The following is a 21,639-nucleotide window of genomic DNA, read 5'->3' on the forward strand; positions in this document are numbered from 1 at the left end:
GCATACTAACTGAGCCATGAACTAGAGTAGATAAGGATAGCTATCATGTAGCTATTATTCATGGGCGGTGTACCAACCGCGTCTACAACTGACAAGTCGGTGACATAAATATACAACAGTCACCCTGGCGTATCACGAGTGGAGCTCGATATCTCAACACTCCCCCTCGAGCTCAATCCCAATTCCTGCACACCAAGCAGGTCTCTGAACTTGCGCAGCTTCTCTGCGCCCAATGCCTTCGTGAATATGTCAGCTACCTGATCCTCTGTGCTGACATAAACTAGATCAATAAGACCTAGTAAAACCCTCTCTCGCACATAGTGATAATGCACCTCAATGTGCTTTGTTCTAGCATGATAGACTGGGTTATTTGCCAAGTGTATACTACTCATGTTGTCACAATAAATGACAACTGGCCCATCTGTAGACTGATGCATATCATAAAGTAGCTTATGCAACCAAGCTACCTCACATGCAGCCATTGTTGCACCCCTGTACTCAGCCTCTGTGCTCGACAAGGCAACTGTAGGCTGTTTCTTGCTGCTCCAAGTGACTGCAGCACTCCCAAAAGAGAATACATATCCACTGGTAGATCGTCTATCAGAAATACTACCAGCCCAATCAGCATCAGTGTATCCATGCAACTGTATCTGAACCCCAGTCTCATAAAATAGTCCATACTGCAATGTGGACTTCACATACCTAAGTATGCGTCTAGCCGCATCCAAATGTGGTTTCCTTGGAGCCTGCATAAACTGACTTACCAATCCAACAGCATAGCTCAAATATGGCCTGGTAATAGTCATATAAATCAAACTTCCTACTATGCGTCTGTACATAGTAGGGTCTTCTAGAAGCTCACCTGCATCTGTGCTCAGCTTCACATTTTGCTCCAAAGGAACTGAAATAGGCTTACAGCCTGTCATCCCATATTTGGACAGCATGTCCAATCCATACTGCCTCTGCAAGAGCTGTATCCCACTTGGTGATCTAATCACCTCAATGCCCAAGAAATAACGCAGCTCTCCCAAATCCTTCATCTCAAACTTCTGCTTCAATAGCATTTTCACATGAAGGATATCTTCATCACTGTCACCTGTCATAATCAAATCATCAACATAAATGACAAGCAGCATAATACCTTTCTCTGTTTTTCTCACATAAAGTGAGAAATCTGCCTTGGAAATCTGAAAGCCAATAGTGACAAGATACTGTCCTATCTTGTCAGACCATGCTCTAGGTGCTTGCTTCAAGCCATACAAGGCTTTCTTCAACCTGCAAACAAACTCAGGATGAACAGCATGCACATAACCTGGTGGCTGCTCCATATAGACCTCTTCTTGCAAATCACCATGCAAGAAGGCATTCTTTACATCCATCTGATGTAAAGACCATCCCTTTGATGCAGCCATAGCAATGACTGCTCTTACGGTTGCCATCCTTGCAACCGGACTAAATGTTTCTTCATAGTCAATGCCATATGTTTGTGCATACCCCTTGACTACTAATCTTGCCTTGTATCTGTTCACAGAACCATCAGCATTGTGCTTCACCTTATAAACCCACTTACAGCCAATTGCATTCTTACCTTTAGGCAAAGGTACTAACTTCCATGTAGCATTTGCTTCCAAGGCATCCATTTCTTCATCCATGGCTTTCTCCCATTTTTCTTTTCCCATGGCTTGCTCAAAAGATGTGGGTTCTGGTTCCTGTATCACTTTGACCATATATGCATAGTGAATGGCTGTAAATCCATCATATTTCAGCCTATCCACAGGATACCTAGCTCTTGTAGACCTGCGCAAAGTAGGTTCACTCCCAGGTGCTCTCAAAACATCCCTGGTCTTCCTTACTCCAGGTGTAACAATAGAAGGAATACCCAACTCATCATCAATGCTCTGTTCTGAGCCACTGGATTCACCATCCACATAAGAGTGACCTGCATTCACATCAAACATGGGCTGATCAACCTTCTCTTTTCCTTTTCGTGATACCTGCATACCACTATCTGCATTGCTTTGAGAAGATTCTCCTGATCTCAATCTGCCTGTCCATGGCGAAGAATGTGAACCACTGCTAGAGGACGCTCCAGGTCCACTAATATTTTGTGACTGCTGCTGTGAATTCTGTGTAGCATTACCATTTTGTGCATCTTCATCATCAATCACATTTACTGGTTTATACCAGCTACTCATCTCATCAAAAACAACATCTCTGCTCACTGTAAACTTACGAGTAGAAGGGTTATAGCATCTATACCCTTTTTGCTGCAGAGAGTAACCAATAAAGATGCACTTCTCAGCTTTTGGATCCAACTTGGATCTCAGCTCATCTGGCACATGTACATAGGCAATGCAACCAAAAATTTTCAAATGAGAAATATCTGGTTTCCTACCAGTATACCTCTCCTCTGGAGTCATTCCATGTATTGCTGCAGTGGGAGTCATGTTCATTATGTAGACTGCTGTAGCAACTGCTTCACCCCAATAAAAATCTGGCAAGTTTTTTTCATTGAGCATGGCACGAGATACCTCTCCAATATGCCTGTTTTTCCTTTCTGCAATTCCATTTTGTTGTGGGGTATAACTGCATGAATATTGCTGCTTTATGCCATGCTCCTGCAAGAACTTTGCAAACTCATTTGAGAGGTACTCTCCCCCTCCATCTGACCTTAGGCATTTTATCTGCAAGCCTGTTTCTTTTTCAACCATAGCTTTAAGAGTTTTGAAATGCCCAAAAACTTCACTTTTCTTTTTCATAAAATACACCCAAACTTTTCTGCTATAGTCATCAATAAAACTGACAAAATAATGACAGCCTCCAAGAGATGCAGCTTTAGTTGTCCACACATCAGAGTGACAGGCTTCACATACCTTATGCATTTCTGCAACCTTGAATTTGGGCAATCCTGCAACAATATTTTGGGCCTGCATTGATTTAAGTCGCTGTACATTAACATGACCAATGCGTTTATGCCAGATATCAATATCTGCAACTACACCGGTCCCATGTGCAAACATTGCTGCACTCAATTCAGACATGTCTGCATCCAATGTAAACATTCTGCCCTTCTTCTTTCCTTTTGCTATCAAGCGACCTTTATTTTTCATATCCTCAACAAAGCATCCATGAGGATTAAATCTGACCTGCAAGCCCTGTTCAACCATTTGACCAACTGAAACCAGATTCTTGGTGATATTCGGGACATGAAATACATCGGACAGGTATTTCTTTTTCCCACCCTGCATAGACAATGGAATTTTTCCAATCTGCACAATAGGATGTGCAGTATCATCACCAGTCTCCACAAATCCTGGTTTTTCCATTTTCCTTGCATCCTCCATCCATTCTGCATGACCTGTCATGTGGTTTGATGCACCTGAGTCAACATACCATACATCATTGCTTTCTTCTGCACTTGTCATAGAATTGTTCATGTGTTGCACCATGAACAAATGCTCATTTCTTTCATCACCCTGTCTACTAGAAGATGCATAATTTTCTTGTTGCAGTTTTCCATTCATGATGTCATTCTGCTTTTTATAGCAGTCTTTAGCCATATGACCCATTTTACCACAGTAGTAGCATTCAACATTACTGTTTGCATTTTGGCCTCTTTGCCATCCACCACGACCTCTTTGGCTCCCCCTGCCTCTAGAGTTACCACGTCCTCCTCCATAGGACTGGTTTTCTTGAGTTTGCTGCATATTCTGATTTCTGCCACGGCCTCCAAATCGGCCTCCTCTACCTCTGCCTCTACCTCTTCCAGCATTTGAGTAGAAGACAGCTTCTTTTGAAGTTCCTCCTGAAGAAGATGCACCACCATTTCTCTGTTCCTCAGAAATTAGAAGAGCAATCAACTCCTCAAAATCAGGAAATCTTTCACGAACTGAAATGGATGTCCGAAACTGTGCATAATCCTTTCCTAGACCATTCAAGGTCACGGAAACTAAATCATCATCTTCCACTGGCGACCCAATGGAAGCAAGTGCATCTGCAATCTTCTTCACCTTCATGTGGTAGTCGTTGATGCTCATACTTTCTCTTTGCACATTATGCAACTCTTGCTTGAGCTGCATTTTCCTGGCTTGCGTATTTGTGCTATACATTTTTGACAAAGTATCCCATGCCTCCTTTGGCGTACTTGCATCCTGAATATGCACAATCATAGAGTCTAAAATACTGATAGACAGCCAATACATAACTTTCCTGGCTCTCTCATGCCATGTTTTAAATGCCTGCATTTGTTGTTGATTGGGAACATCAGGAAGAACTGGTTCTTCTTCATTTCCTGCAACAAATTCCCAATATCCTTTTCCCATAAGGAAATTCGTCATTCTAAACTTCCATGCCTGGAAGTTGTTCTTGTCAAGCTTTTCAGTGACAATCTGTGAAAGAGAATCAGACGCCATTACAGAATACTGCAATAAATTCTGTCACTGCAAGAAACACAGCTTCACCCTCACAAGGGCAAATCTGCAAAATTGGCGAAAGTGGTATTTGACCACACAGTCACTTCCTAGTGACGATTTTGCATAAACAGGAACCAAGGATGATTCTGAAACTCCCAATGTCTCTGCGCACAAGCATACGATGCAATTTCTACAGTAACTTTTCACCGACCTGTAGAACAGTGGTCGCACAGCATAAAATTGAGCCTTTTCTTGAGTGCGTGCAAAAAACTTCCGTCTGCAAAACAGGCCCCGAAATGGCCTCAAATCAAAAAAACAAGGTCGCCGAGGGCTAAAGGCCTTCCCCGCAGCATATACTGCCCTCTTGCTTCACCGCGAAGGGCGTCTCAACCTGAGACAATGCACTCCTGCAATTTCCGGCTGTGCTACCTGCAGAGATCTGCTCCCAAAACAGGAAATGAAAGCAACACTGCTCCTCTTACCAGACCACCGCGAGCTTGGCTTGCTTTCTTGAGCTCCTTACCACGAACAAGGCTCTGATACCATGTCAAGATTGTGGGAGAGAAGGAAGGAGTCTCGCTTGAAGCTTTCTTGCTTGCACAATGGGGGAAGACACACAAGGGTGGAGGCTGAAAACAGTTTTTTTCTTCTTAGTTGTGTAAGCCAAAAGAACTCAAGTACAAAGAAATAGAAGAACCCTATATATGGGTCTCAAACCAAACTCAACTAACTAAGGTGGCATACTAACTGAGCCATGAACTAGAGTAGATAAGGATAGCTATCATGTAGCTATTATTCATGGGCGGTGTACCAACCGCGTCTGCAACTGACAAGTCGGTGACATAAATATACAACGGTCACCCTGGCGTATCACGAGTGGAGCTCGATATCTCAACAATTATGTGATGGAGATAAAGACTCTTGCAGATCAATTCACAACTATTGGAAATGAGGTTGAGGATGAGGATTTGGTTGCGATGACCTTGAATGGTCTTGGACCTGAGTACAAGTCATTTGATACATCTATATCAGTGAGATTTGAAATGCCTGACTTTAATGTGCTAGTTGTATTGCTTATTCATGAAGAAGTGAAATTGGGTTTAGTTACTAGTTCTAGTAGTAAGAAAGGCAGAGATGTAGTGTTTTACTCAAATTAGAGAGGCCATGGTAGCCATGGTAGGGGTACTTCCGTGATAGAGGGATTCAGCAACATGCATCTTAGAATATGCAAAATCAACAAATACGTCATGCAAGAGGTGGTGGATACTCCTGAGCAAGGGGGATATCATTCCAAAGACAGGATCCTAGCAATCACAAACTATGCATGATAATGCCCCCAAGAATAAGGACTATCACTACTGTGGGAAATATGGACACATTGCTAAAGAGTGTTGGAAGAAGCAAGCAAATCAAAGAGGCAAGCAGCAGGGACATTATGCCTCATCCAATCATGCAGAGCATGAGAGTGGTGACATGTTATTTGCTATGACATATGTATGGAATAAGGCTAATAAGCAAGAAAAATCAGATGATGTATGATATATTGATTCAAGAGCATCAAATCATATGACACACATGGTGAGTGGTTTTTGAAGAAATGAAAGCAGGTACAAATGGTCATGTATGCACTGGAGATGTCACCCAGCATGACACAACTCATACAAGAGTAGTTCCATTGGTTATGCCTAATGGCAAGAAGAAGAAATTGTATGATATTTTTCATGTTCCTTCCATCATGAAGAATTTGTTATTGGTTGGCCAAATGGCTGAACAAAACCTACAACTACGGTTTAACAAAGATGGTTGCTTTATTCAGCAATATGGCAGAGTTTACAAGCTAATTGCAAAGGGCAAAAGACATGGCATAATGTTTATATTGGATGCAAATATTCCTGAACTGGAAGCTACAATGTGTGCTCATGATGATGAAGTGCCAGAGACGTAGACATTTGGTATAAACACATTGGCCACATAAATCTTTAGAGGTTGAAAAATATGCAACAAAAGGCTATTGTTTCAAGTTTGCCAAAGTTTAAATATGTTGATTTGGGACACATATTTTTATATTGTCAATTTGGAAAACAAGCCCACTTTCTATTTGTCACACATACTCAAAACAGTAGTAGACCCTTAAAGCTTATTCATTTAGATGTATGGGGACCTACACATAATGTATCTCTTGGAGGAACTAGGTATTACGTGACTTTTGTGGATGATTTCAACAGGTACACTTGGCTATACATTCTGAAACATGAAGATTAAGTTCTGTACAACTTTATGGATTTCAAATCTCATGCAGAGAAAGAGTTCTCAATTGTTATGTCTCATGCCTACAGTCTGATGGTGGTTGTCAATATATGTCAAAGGAGTTTGACAAGTACAACATTAACCATGGGATTAGGAGATAGTTGACATGAAGCTATACTCCACAACAAAACGGAGTGGCTAAAGATAGAAGAACATGGTGATTATGGAAGCAGCTAGGGCAATGTTGAATGAGAAAGATATGCCTCTTTCTTACTGGGCTGAAGCAATTCATATGGCTATTTATGTCATGAATTGGACACCTACAGTTGGTATACATGAGAAGACTCCATATGAGTAGCTTTATGGATATAAGCCTGATATTAGACACTTGAAAGTATTTGGCAACGTTGCATATGTCCATGTACTTGATGAGAAACCAAAGAAGCTTGATCTGAAAGCAGTGAAGGCAGTCTTTATTGGTTACTCGCAAGAATGGAAGGCTTATAAGTGTTATGTTCCATCTACTCATGAGACCTTGATCCATCGTGATGTAGTATTTGATGAGCTAGTATCCTGGTATGGTGCTAAGTAGGTATCAATTCATGATGAGTCTTCACAAATGACATATGTTGAAAATGGAATGCAATGCACTACTACTATTGGTGGACATGTGCATGATGTATCTACTAGTGTGAGTCCTTGGATAGGTAGATTGCACAGTCATGGATCACAGTCCACTGACATGGATATGTTAATGAGGGGGAGATTGGATATAGACAAAGGCAAAGGGAAGGCACTTGATGATGTAATAGGTCTGTTGACATTAGGGTATGATTCCACTCTGATAGTCTAGATAGTGAGTTTGGAATACTTGCAATTATTACACCTAATGTTAAATAGAGGTATATACTACCTCATTAGAGAGTGGAATCACATAGTGCACCTCAGTGCTACAAAGATCGCAGAGAGAAAGAAAACTTGTTGATAGATTTACTTATAATGGGTACTCAACTAGACACTATGTATACATGATAGAAGTGATGAAGTACAAAGAACCCACTTCATTGCTGAAGCAGTTAAGGACAAGATTTGGTGTAAAGCAATGGATGAAGAGTATGATGCTTTGTTGAAAAATGGAACTTGGGATTTAGTTAAGTTGCTTGAAGGCAAGATGTCTACTAGATGCAAGTGGGTTTACAAAGTCAAATGAAAATCAGATGGCTCGCTTGAGAGATACAAAACCAGGTTGGTTGTGAAGGGTTGTGCTCAATAGTATAGGCTGGACTATGAAGAGACTTTTAGTCCTGTGCGCGAAGATGGCAACTGTACGAATTGTCATTACATTAATTGCATCCAAAGATTGGAGTCTATATTAGATGGATGTAAAGAAAGTTTTCATGAATGGTGACTTAATGGAAGAAGTCTATATGGATTAGCCAAAAGGATATGCACATGCTGAATATCCATCTTATGTTTGTAGATTGAAGAAATAATTGTATGGACTAAAACAGGCACCACATGCATGGAATGCAAAAATCATCTCATTCTTACAAAATCTTGGATTTCAGATGGGTAAAGCTGATCATAGCTTATGTACTAAGAAGACAAAAAATGGCTATGTGATTTTGGCGGTTTATGTAGATGACTTGGTCATTATAGGTGATGACACACAGGGCATTGATGAGATCAAATCTATGCTGCAGCAGGAAGAGTTTCAAAGAAAAGATATGGGAGAGTTGAAAATTTTGTTGGGGGTAAAGGCGCCTTCGCCTAACCGCCCGTGTATTACTAGACTGACAGTATCTGCACTTGCACACTACAAGGCGGCGGGCGCCCATCACTATCACTTAATTCTTTATTCTTTTAGTGACATTTGAATAAAGGGAAGGCGGGTCACACATTGTGACTGTTGGAGTTCCCACATTTGGAGTCTCTCTCTTTCTTGCTCTTGCTCCATCTGCTATAGCTCTCACCTCCGTGCTCTCTTGCTCGATCCTTCTTACCTTTCAACTAGTATAAGAGCTTGGTTCTTCGAGGTCTTGAATGTGGTCAAGCACTCTTTCTGCATTCATTCGAATACCTACACTCTTGTCTTCACTCTTGGCAGCCATAACCACACCTTTTGAGCTTCCGTTCGGTCTCATCCTTCTTGGGCAAGCATTGGACCTTCTTGGGCAAACTCACGGCATTCATCTACATGTATTGGAGCTCTTATTCCACTCTTTATTTCAATCCACAGGGTTTGAAGAACAGGGCAGCCATGGCTTAGCCCATGAAGGTTTGGAACTGAGCTTTCTCTCTTCTATGCCTATTGAGGCCTCTTGGGAAGCTTCTTTGGGAGCCATAGAAGCTCCCTAACCATCAAGTAGTGCCCATATCCCCCAGCAACATCAAAAAGGTGATTTCAATAGGTTGCACCATTTTCTCAGCTTGTCAAAAACGTGGCCTTCATCTCTAGCACCTCTTTAGGCCATTGGCACTACACAATCTCATTTGAGGCATATGAGCATGCTTCAACCATGGCATTGAAGGCTTGAGATTGGCATTGACATTTGGGTCTAATATGCTTCAGTTCAAGACTATCATAACAGTCCACAGGCAACCCCAAACAGTGCTACATTGGCATTTGATGTTTATGCTTGCTTGGTACTAGCTATTGATGCCATTTGGTACCCGAATCATGCTCGGATGTTATGGGAAGCTATGCATATGATATGCCATTGATTTGGTGCTGATTTTGGCCTTGTTTATGCTAAGTTTGACAGTGAATTTACTGTTGTAATAGAGCAGGGCTGAAGCTATTTAACTTAGGTTATGTTAGGCCTATTGGTCTCGGGTGCTTCCCGTGGATGCTTGTTATGACTATTTGGATGCAAATGGAGGTTGGAAAATGTATTGGATGGTTCCGGAATGTATTTTGAGCCTCGTTTGAGCTCCATATTGGTTGGCACTTACTTGACATTGGTCTATACTGGCATGCTTTGTGACAAAGATTATACCTGTGGTCTATGCATGACCCATTGGTACATGCTTTGAAGCATATGTCAATGATGCATGCTACCTACATTGTTTGAGCTTCTTTGCCACTTGGAGCTTCAGTTGGGATTGTACTTGGATACTTTGGAACCTCTTTTGGATGTTTCTTAGCTTGTCAGAGATTGACTTGGGTTTGTACATGATGTACTTGGATGCTATCAAATGCTTGACCACTTACATGCTCTTGGTGCTCTCATGATGTACGGTCTTAGCTATGAGATGTCTTATGCATTTACATGCTATCTCTGAGCTTGGTTGCTCATTTGCCATCGAATTTTGTGGTAGTGGGAGTTTTATGCTTATGGTCTTGGATTTACCCAGAGCTTGCGGGTTATGCATTTGAGCTATTACTTAAGATTTGAGATTGGGATCTCTTACACGTCCTTGACTATGATATTTGCTTGGTAGATGCTTCCATGCATGCCCTTGGTTGCTTATGAGTTGATTTGATCCATCTTCATTGAGCATACACCAGGTCTTGGAAGTGGTGTGTATATCTTGCTTATTACTCAGGGGATGTATCGATTGTACTGATGGACTCTCTTGACACATTTGGGTGTTTGGCTCATGTTCATTGGCTGTCATAGTGCCTCTGTTATGCCCGCTTGATGCAGGATTGGACTTGGTAGTCACTGTTGTTATTGGATCTCTATTAGCTCACTGTTTGCTCTCATTTACTCCCTACTGTCATTTATTACAATAAGCTATTTTATGTAGATTGTTATGTATTTATTGGGCTGAATCATGTCATTTTGATGTACTATTGATAGCACTTGGTGGGCAACATCATTGATCACTTGTACTTTGCCATTTTGTCTTGGTTTGCTCGTGGTTTGCTTGATGATGCAGGATATCATGTGTCTTTTGCAGACTCTACATGGAAAATTACTCGTAGAGGCTTGTACTTATAAGAGGTGCCAAGTCTGGCAGCCTCTACCCCTTGGTTGTATCTGGTTCTACTCTTGATCATGTTTTGGTAGTGGGTTCTATCCCACATGTATCTCTTTAGCATGCTTGTTTGGGACATATGTCTCTTAAAGGAATGAAAATGCTTCGTGCTTTGCAATATATCCCGCCTTTTGACTCTTCTGACTTTGCGTCATGTGATCATTGTTTATATGGCAGGTAGACTAGGAACTCACATAAGATGTCTGGTATGCCACGTATGGGTGAGCCATTGGCTCTTGTGCGTTCTGATGTTTGTGGACCCATGCCCTATTAGTCAGTAGGGGGTGTGAAGTACTTCGCTACATTTATTGATGACTTTCCACTTAAGGTTTGGGCTTATCCCTTAAAGCAGAAGTCTGATCTCTTGGCAGCAGTATTTCAACGTTGGCTTGCTTTAGCCGAGAACCAGTCTGGGCATAGGTTGAAACGCCTCTGGACAGATAATGTGGGTGAGTATGTCTCACGTGCTTTGGAGCAATTTTGTGATGAGTGGGGTATTAAGTGTTAGTTGACCACCCCTTACACCCCTCCCCAAAATGGTATGGCTAAGCGCATGAATAGGACTATCCAGGAGAGAGTATGCAGCATGCTTATCCATGCAAACTTACCACAGGATATCATCTCTAGGATCCGCAGGCACGGAAAGTCATCCACAGCCATGATGTTGTGTTCCATGATGACAAAATGCATAGGCAACCTGAGAAGGTAGTGAAGATACATAGGGTTATCTTTCAGGAGGAGCTGCCTGCTCCCGTACAGCTAGCTGGACAGCCTGCAGCAACAGTTGGTACTCATGGCCAGGATGTTAGACATAATGTTGGACAAGCAGCACAGTCTGCAGTGAGGCATTCTACTAGAGATAGATGCCCTCCTGACCGCTTTGAGCCCTCTGTGCACTATGTCTTGATTACAGATGCAGGAGAGTCTCTCGCCTATGATGAGGCTATGTACAGGGGTGACAGCCACTCCTGGGAGAGGGCTATGTAGTCTAAGATGGACTCCTTACATAAGAATCATACTTGGGATTTGGTTTCCTTGCCTAGTGGCAAGAAGGCTCTACCATGCAAGTGGGTGTACGAGTTGAAAAGTACCCATGGACATCTCGAGCCAGTGTACAAGGTTAGATTGGTAGAAAAAGGTTTTAAGTAAGTAGGAACATGGTGTTCATTTTGATGAGGTCTTCTCTCTTGTGGTTAAGATGACCACCATGCACTTGGTTTTGGCTTTGGTTGCATAGCTTGACTTGGAGTTGTATCAAATGGATGTCAAGACGGGATTCTTACATGGGGACTTCCATGATGAGATTTACACGGAGCGGGCTAGGGGCCTTGAGCCTAGCAGGGAACATCTAGGGTGCACATTGAGAAAAAGTCTTTATAGCGTGAAGCAGGCACCTAGGGAATGGTATCATAAGTTCGATGCATTTATGCAATCACAGGGCTATAACTGTAGTGCTATGGATCCGTGCTTGAACACGAAGAAAGCCCGTGATGATGGATCTATATTGATTTTGGTACTCTATGTGGATGACATGCTTTTGGCAGGGAAAGCTCATGATGAGCTAGATGCTCTTAAGGCTCAGCTCAATAAGAGCTTTGAGATGAAAGATCTAGGACATGCCTCTCATATTCTTGGTATGCACATTACACATGATAGGCATCAAGGATTACTCTATCTATCACACAGAGAGTACATTCATAAAGTCACTGAGCGCTTCCGTATGCAGGATGTAAAGCCTATTGGATGTCTCACTGCCTTCTCATGTGAAGGTATCATAGGCCGATTGTCCACAGACAGAATAACAAAGAGCCGAGATGGGCAAGATTCCCTGTGTATCCACAGTGGGCAGTCTTATGTATGCCATGATAGCCACCCATCTCGATATTGCTTTTGCAGTTGGTGTTGTGGCACGTTATATGGCTACACTTGGTAAGAGGCATTGGGATGCCGTAAAGGGTATCATGAGGTACCTGAAGGGCACTGTTGATATGCGCATATATTATGGCAGCCATAGGATATATGAGTCATGGGATACCCTAACTCTGACTATGCAAGACATGTAGATAGTAGGAAGTCCATCTTTGGCTATGTGTTCACTTTTGTTGGAGATGCTGTTTCATGGATGTCTAGGGTGTAGAAATGCACGACCCTTTTTACTAGAGAGACCGAGCATGTTGCAGCCACTGAGACTTGCAAGGAGGCCATTTGGTTGTGCTGATCTTAGTATTGTAGATGCTATCCCTACACTGCATTCAAATTCTATGAGTGCTATCCAGTTAGCCAAGAATCCCGATCTTCCATGCAAAGACGAAACACATTGAGGTGAGGTATCACTTCATTCATGGGGTTGTTGAGGACAAGTCTATTGACCTTGTTAAGATCTCAACTGACTAGAATCCTACAGACTTGCTCACGAAAAGCCTCTCTACAAAGCGCTTTGCCTTTCTTAGGAAGTTGATGGGCGTGAGATGACGTCTTTCCTCATCCTCTTGTATCTATGTACATGATGTATTGTCTTTGTTTTTCTTTTTTTCTTCTTACGCCTCACTTAGGAAAAATTGCCTTTAAGTGGGAGGTTGTTGGAGGTAAAGGCACCTCCGCCTAGCCGCTCATGTATTACTACACTAAATAGTACCTGCACTTGCACACTATAGGCGGCGGTGCCCATCACCGTCACTTAGTTCTTTTTTTTTTGTGACATTTGAATAAAGGGAAGGCCGGTCACACATTGTGACTGTTGGAGTTCCCACATTTGGAGTCTCTCTCTCTCTCTCTCTCTCTCTCTTGCTCTTGCTCCATCCGCCATAGCTCTCACCTCCATACTCTCTTGCTCGATCCTTCTCACCTCTCAAATTTTCCTTGGTATTGAGATCATATGGACACGTCAAGAAATCTGGATATTGCAAAAGCAGTATGCATATAATATGCTAGAAAAGTATGGTATGTTGGAATGCAAGCCCATGGATACTCCACGAGAGTAGAATGTCAAGTTGACAGTTGATACAGAAAATGAGATTGAGAATGTGACTATGTAGACAGATGGTTGGTAGCTTGACCAGATCTCAATTATTCAATTGGGTTGATCAATCAATTCATGTGATAGCCAAGGAAACCTCATTTAGATGCAGTGAGAAGGATTATGAGGTATGTGAAGGCTACATTACACTATGGGCTATTCTTTGAGCATGGTAAGACTCTTGAATTGATAGGTTACAGTGATGCGGATTGGGCGGGATATGCCTACAACAAAAGATTGACAAGTAGATATGCATTTGGTCTTGGCAGCAACATGATTAGCCGAAGTAGTAAAAAGCAATCCAATATGGCTCTCTCGAGTACTGAAGCAAAATACAGAGGTGCAGCCTTAGTTGCATGCGAAGCTATATGGCTGGTTAAGATATTGGATGAATTGGATGTATGTATGGATAAACTAGTCAAGCTATACTGTGATAACATGAGTAGTGTGCTTCTTGCCAATAATCCTATTTATCATGCAAGATCAAAGCACATAGAACTGCATTACCATTTCATCAGGGAAATGGTACTTGGAGGTAAGATAGATCTTATCCGTGTGAAGACAGAAGACCAAGTAGCAAACATCTTTACCAAATCACTTGGTAAGGATAAGTTTACTCACTTCAGATTGCTACTTGGGATACATGATGTGACTTGAGCTTGAGGGGGAGTGTGAAGAATCAAGCTATGAGAATATACTAACTCTGTCTAATTGTAGGTTAGTTGGATGATAGGCGTGCTGTAATAATGTCAGTCAGAACTAGCCATACTTAGTCACTAGGTCTTAAGGGGGAGTGTGAAGAATCAAGCTATGAGAATATACCAACTCTCTCCAATTGTAGGTTAGCTAGATGACAAGTGTGTCATAATAACATCGTCAGAACTAGCCATACTAGTCAGTTAGTAACTAAGTCCCTTTACATTGTTATGTAGACTTAGGTCTTACTTGATATTGAGTATGTAGGATAGTAGAAAAATGAAGAAGACTGAAGAGAGAATTATGCTCTCTATGCTCCTTATATGTCTATCTGTCTCTCTCCCTTTCTCTGAATATTCAAAAAAATGGATAGAATGGATGCTTCTCAACTCAATAAGCACTCAATGAGGCTCAATTAAGCCTTGGAAAGCTCCTTGATAAGCTAGGAGCAAGTTGGAACAAGCCGAGAGAAGAGAAGACTCAATGCATACCTCAGGAGGAAGAAACAATGTTTGCTATGAAACCTTGAGTTGAAGCTTTGAATCTAAGCTGAAGCAAAGGATGAAGAAGCTTCTCAAATGCTTGCTTTGATACCAATTGAGAGGTACAACTTAAGTGGAAGCACACAAGTGGAAGCAAGATCTACGGCAGATGGAGCAAGAGAGCAAGAGAGAAACATTGCATGTGGGAACTCCAACTGTCACGATGTGTAACTGGCATTTCCTTATTCAATAGTCACTGAAAGAATAAAGAATAAAGTGATAGTGATGGATGCCTGCCACATGCAGTGTATAGGTGTGCAGTCACAATGTGTGAAGTAAATACTGGGCGGCATAGGTAGAAGCATCTTTACCCCCAACAAATTAAAAAAGCTTGAGCTTTTATATGGTTTATAAGCACACATTGACATTCAATTACAAGACAAGGTGCTCTAATGCTAGAGGATGAGATACATGACACTTTGGAATGAAGAATCCAAAGGCAAGAATGGGTTCATGGAAGACTATATGCTTTCCACAACATTGTATAGAATAACAAAGTAGATAAGTGAGAATCATGTATAGTATTGTTAACTGTCAAGATTGTGGAAGAGAAGGAAGGAGTCTCACTTGTAGCTTTCTTGCTTGCACAATGGGGGAATACACACAAAGGTGGAGGCTGAAAACAATTTTCCTCTTCTTAGTTGTGTAAGCCAAAAAGAACTCTCTTACATAGAAATAGAAGAACCCTATATATGGGTCTCAAACCAAACTCAACTAACTAAGGTGGCATACTAACTGAGCCACGAACTAGAGTAGATAAGGATAGCTGTCATCTAGCTATTATTCATGGGCGGTGTACCAACCGCATCTGCAGCTAACGAGTCGGTGACATAAATACACAACGGTCACCCTGGCATATCCCAATTCCTGCACACCAAGCAGGTCTCTGAACTTGCGCAGCTTCTCTGCGCCCAATGCCTTCATGAATATGTCAGCTACCTGATCCTCTGTGCTGACATAAACTAGATCAATAAGACCTAGTAAAACCCTCTCCCGCACATAGTGATAATGCACCTCAATGTGCTTTGTTCTAGCATGATAGACTGAGTTATTTGCCAAGTGTATACTGCTCATGTTGTCATAATAAATGACAAAACTGGCCCATCTGTAGCCTGATGCATATCATAAAGTAGCTTATGCAACCAAGCTATCTCACATGCAGCCATTGCTGCACCCCTGTACACTCAGCCTCTGTGCTCGACAAGGCAACTGTAGGTTGTTTCTTGCTGCTCCAAGTGACTGCAACACTCCCAAAAGAGAACACATATCCACTGGTAGATCATCTATCACAAATACTACCAGCCCAATCAGCATCAGTGTATCTATGCAACTGTATCTGAACCCCAGTCTCATAAAATAGTCCATACTGTAATGTGGACTTCACATACCTGAGTATGCGTCTAGCCGCATCCAAATGCGGTTTCCTTGGAGCCTGCATAAACTGACTTACCAATCCAACAACATAGCTCAAATCTGGCTCGGTAATAGTCATATAAATCAAACTTCCTACTATGCGTCTGTACATAGTAGGGTCTTCCAGAAGCTCACCTGCATCTGCGCTCAGCTTCACATTTTGCTCCAAAGGAACTGAAATAGGCTTACAGTCTGTCATCCCATATTTGGACAGCATGTCCAATCCATACTGCCTCTGCAAGAGCCGTATGCCACTTGGTGATCTAATCACCTCAATGCCCAAGAAATAATGCAGCTCTCCCAAATCCTTCATCTCAAACTTCTGCTTCAATAGCATTTTCACATGAAGGATATCTTCATCACTATCACCTGTCATAATCAAATCATCAACATAAATGACAAGTAGCATAATACCTTTCTATGTTTTTCTCACATAAAGTGAAAAATCTGCCTTGGAAATTTGAAAGCCAATAGTGACAAGATACTGTCCTATCTTGTCAGACCATGCTCTAGGTGCTTGCTTCAAGCCATACAAGGCTTTCTTCAACATGCAAATAAACTCAGGATGAACAGTATGCACATAACCTGGTGGCTGCTCCATATAGACCTCTTCTTGCAAATCACCATGCAAGAAGGCATTCTTTATATCCATCAGATGTAAAGACCATCCCTTTGATGCAGCCATAGCAATAACTGCTCTTACGGTTCACATCCTTGCAACCGGACTGAATGTTTCTTCATAATCAATGCCATATGTTTATGCATACCCCTTGACTACTAATCTTGCCTTGTATCTATTCACAGAACCATCTGCATTGTGTTTCACCTTATAAACCCACTTACAACCAATTGCATTCTTATCTTTAAGCAAAGGTACCAATTCCCATGTAGCATTTGCTTCCAAGGCATCCATTTTTTCATCCATGGCTTTCTCCTATTTTTATTTTCCCATGGCTTGCTCAAAAGAAGTGGGTTCTGGTTCCTGTATCACTTTGACCATATATGCATAGTGAATAGCTGTAAATCCATCATATTTCAGCCTATCCACAGGATACCTAGCTCTGGTAGACCTACACAAAGTAGGTTCACTCCCAGGTGCTCTCAAAACATCCCTAGTCTTCCTTACTCCAGGTGTAACAATAGAAGGAATACCCAACTCATCATCAATGCTCTGTTCTGAGCCACTGGATTCACCATCCATATAAGAGTGACCTGCATTCACATCAAACATGGGCTGATCTACCTTCTCTTTTCCCTTTCGTGATACCTGCATACCACTATCTGCATTGCTTTGAGAAGATTCTCCTGATCTCAATCTGCCTGTCCATGGCGAAGAATGTGAACCACTGCTAGAGGACGCTCCAGGTCCACTAATATCTTGTGACTGCTGCTGTGAATTCTGTGCAGCATTACCATTTTGTGCATCTACATTATCAATCACATTTACTGGTTTATACCAGCTACTCATCTCATAAAAAATAACATCTCTGCTCACTGTAAACTTACAAGTAGAAGGGTTATAGCATCTATACCCTTTTTACTGCAGAGAGTAACCAATAAAGATGCACTTCTCAACTTTTGGATCCAACTTGGATCTCAACTCATCTGGCACATGAACATAGGCAATGCAACAAAAAAATTTCAAATGAGAAATATCTGGTTTCCTACCAGTATACCTCTCCTCTGGAGTCATCCCATGTATTGCTGCAGTGGGAGTCATGTTCATTATGTAGATTGCTGTAGCAACTGCCTCAGCCTAGTAAAAATCTGGCAAGTCTTTTTCGTTGAGCATGGCACGAGATACCTCTCCAATATGCCTGTTTTTTCTTTCTGCAATTCCATTTTGTTGTGGGATATGACTGCATGAATATTGCTGCTTTATGCCATGCTCCTGCAGGAACCTTGCAAACTCATTTGAGAGGTACTCTCCCCCTCCATCTGACCTTAGGCATTTTATTTGCAGGCCTGTTTCTTTTTCAACCATAGCTTTAAGAGTTTTGAAATGCCCAAAAACTTCACTTTTCTTTTTTATAAAATACACCCAAACTTTTCTGCTATAGTCATTAATAAAAGTGACAAAATAATGGCAGCCTCCAAGAGATGCAGCTTTAGTAGTCCACACATCAGAGTGGATTAATTTCAATGGCTTCTTACTCTCTTCAACATGTCTAAGAAATGGTTTCCTTGCCTGTTTTCCAAACTGATAGGCTTCACATACCTTATGCATTTCTGCAACCTTGAATTTAGGCAATCCTGCAACAATATTTTGGGCTTGCATTGATTTAAGTCGGTGTACATTAACATGACCAATGCGTTTATGCCAGATATCAATATCTGCAACTACATCGGTCCCATGTGCAAACATTGCTGCACTCAATTCAGGCATGTCTGCATCCAACGTAAACATTCTGCCCTTCTTCTTTCATTTTGCTATCAAGCGACCTTTATTTTTCATATTCTCAACAAAGCATCCATGAGAATTAAATCTGACCTGCAAGCCTTGCTCAACCATTTGACCAACAGAAACCAGGTTATTGGTGATATTTGGGACATGAAATACATCCGACAGGTATTTCTTTTTTCCATCCTGCATAGACAAAGAAAAATTTCCAATCTGCACAATAGGATGTGCAGTATCATCACAGTCTCCACAAATCCTGGTTTTTTCCATTTTCTTTGCATCCTGCATCCATTCTGCATGACATGTCATGTGGTTTGATGCACCTGAGTCAACATACCACACATCGTTGCTTTCTTCTGCACTTGTCACAGAATTGGTCATGTGCTGCACCATAAACAAATGCTCATTTCTATCATCACCCTGTCTACTAGAAGATGCATAATTTCCTTGTTGCAATTTTCCATTCATGATGTCGTTCTGCTTTTTATAGTAGTCTTTAGCCATATGACCCATTTTACCACAGTAGTAGCATTCAACATTGTTGTTTGCATTTTGGCCTCTTTACCATCCACCACGACCTCTTTAGCTCCCCCTGCCTCTAGAGTTACCACGTCCTCCTCCATAGGACTGGTTTTCTTGAGTTTGCTGCATATTCTGATTTCTACCACGGCCTCCAGATCGACCTCCTCTACCTCTGCCTCTACCTCTTCCAGCATTTGAGTAGAAGGCAGTTTTTTTTGAAGTTCCTCCTGAAGAAGATGCACCACCATTTCTCTGCTCCTCAGAAATTAGAGGAGCAATCAACTCCTCAAAATTAGAAAATCTTTCACGGACGGAAATCAATGTTCGAAACTGTGCATAATCCTTTTCTAGACCATTCAAGGTCACAGAAACTAAATCATCATCTTCCACTGTTGACCCAATGGAAGCAAGTGCATCTGCAATCTTCTTCACCTTCATGTGGTAGTCATTGATGCTCATACTTTCTCTTTGCACATTGTGCAACTCTTGCTTGAGCTGCATTTTCCTAGCTTGCGTATTTGTGCTATATATTTTTGACAAAGTATACCATGCCTCCTTTAGCGTACTTGCATCCTGAATATGCACAATCATAAAGTCTGAAATATTGATAGACAGCCAATACATAACTTTTCTGGCTCTCTCATGCCATCCTTTAAATTCTTGCATTTGCTGTTGATTGGGAACATCAGGAAGAACTGGTTCTTCTTCATTTCCTGCAACAAATTCCCAATATTCTTTTCCCATGAGGAAATTCGTCATTCTAAACTTCCATGTTTGGAAGTTGTTCTTGTCAAGCTTTTCAGTGACAATTTGTGAAAGAGAATCAGACGCCATTACAGAACACTGCAAAAAATTTTGTCACTACAAAAAACACAGCTTCAACCGCACAAGGGAAAATTTGCAAAATTGACAAAAGTGGTATTTGCCCACACAGTCACTTCCTAGTGACGATTTTGCATCAACAGGCAACAAGGATGATTCTGTAACTCCCAATGTCTCTGCGCACAGGCATACGATGCAATTTCTACAGTAACTTTTCACCGACCTGTAGAACAGTGGTCGCATAACATAAAATAGGGCATTTTCCTGAGTGTGTGCAGAAAACTTTCACCTCCAAAACAAGCCTCGAAATGGCCTCAAATTAAAAAAATAAGGTAACTTAGGGCTAAAAGCCCTGGCCCGCAGCATATACTGCCCTCTTGCTTCACCGCGAATGGCGTCTCAATCTAAGACAATGCACTCTTGCACTTTTCGGCTATGCTACCTGCAGAGACTTGCTCCAAAAACTGAAAAATGAAAGCAACACTGATCCTCTTACCAGAACACCGCAAACTTGGTTTGCTTTCTTGAGCTCCTTACCACGAACAAGGCTCTGATACCATGTCAAGATTGTAGGAGATAAGGAAGGAGTCTCACTTGTAGCTTTCTTGCTTGCACAATGGGAGAATACACACAAAGGTGGAGGCTGAAAACAGTTTTCCTATTCTTAGTTGTGTAAGCCAAAAAGAACTCTCTTACATAGAAATAGAAGAACCTTATATATGGGTCTCAAACCAAACTCAACTAACTAAGGTGGCATACTAACTGAGCCATGAACTAGAGTAGATAAGGATAGCTGTCATCTAGCTATTATTCATGGGCGGTGTACCAACCGCATCTGCAGCTAACAAGTCGGTGATATAAATGCACAACGGTCACCCTGGTGTATCATGAGTGGAGCTCGATATCTCAACATTAACTGCAATGGAAGTTGTTGCACGTGCTTAAGAAGAAAGCCAGAAATGCTCATGGATGGAGCAAAGGATTTTGACATTTCATCACCTTAAACCTTACAATATTCAAACATGCTTCTTATAAGTGTTTTAACTCTATTGGTCCACAAGGAGGAGAAGGATACATAAAGTTAATAGTTCAATCGCTTTCTGTCAACCTCTCATTAAATTTATACCAACATCATTATATGATTTGGTATAGCCGCAATCAAATGAAAGTTGTGTCCAATTATCTAGTCAAATTATTGAGTCCTTCCACGGGTATATGAGTATTTTATCTACAAAATTAACTTATGGCACAAAATAAGTATATGTACCTTTGTTCCATTAATAATCTTTCTCCCCCTTGCACATAGCTATGAGTCATCATATTACCTGAATATTGAGGGGATTCCTTGGTAGAATATTAAAGCTTAGTGAGTTCCTACCCATTGTTCTGCTTGTAATGATGTAACTATTAGCCTTATTTGATTGATTCACATGATTGAGCATGCATGTTGATATATGAATTGTGATCTTTATCACCTTAGACATGTGTAAAAGATTTGTGCGGTCAGGGAACCGAAACCTAGGGTTTCAAGTGAGGCACCCATAATCCTCAACCCACACTCAAACCACTAGGCTATGTGAGTCA

The sequence above is a fragment of the Lygodium microphyllum genome, chromosome 12, assembly GCF_053477565.2.
Source record: "Lygodium microphyllum isolate KBCC chromosome 12, Lygodium_microphyllum_v1.1.10, whole genome shotgun sequence".
Lineage (NCBI taxonomy): Eukaryota > Viridiplantae > Streptophyta > Polypodiopsida > Schizaeales > Lygodiaceae > Lygodium > Lygodium microphyllum.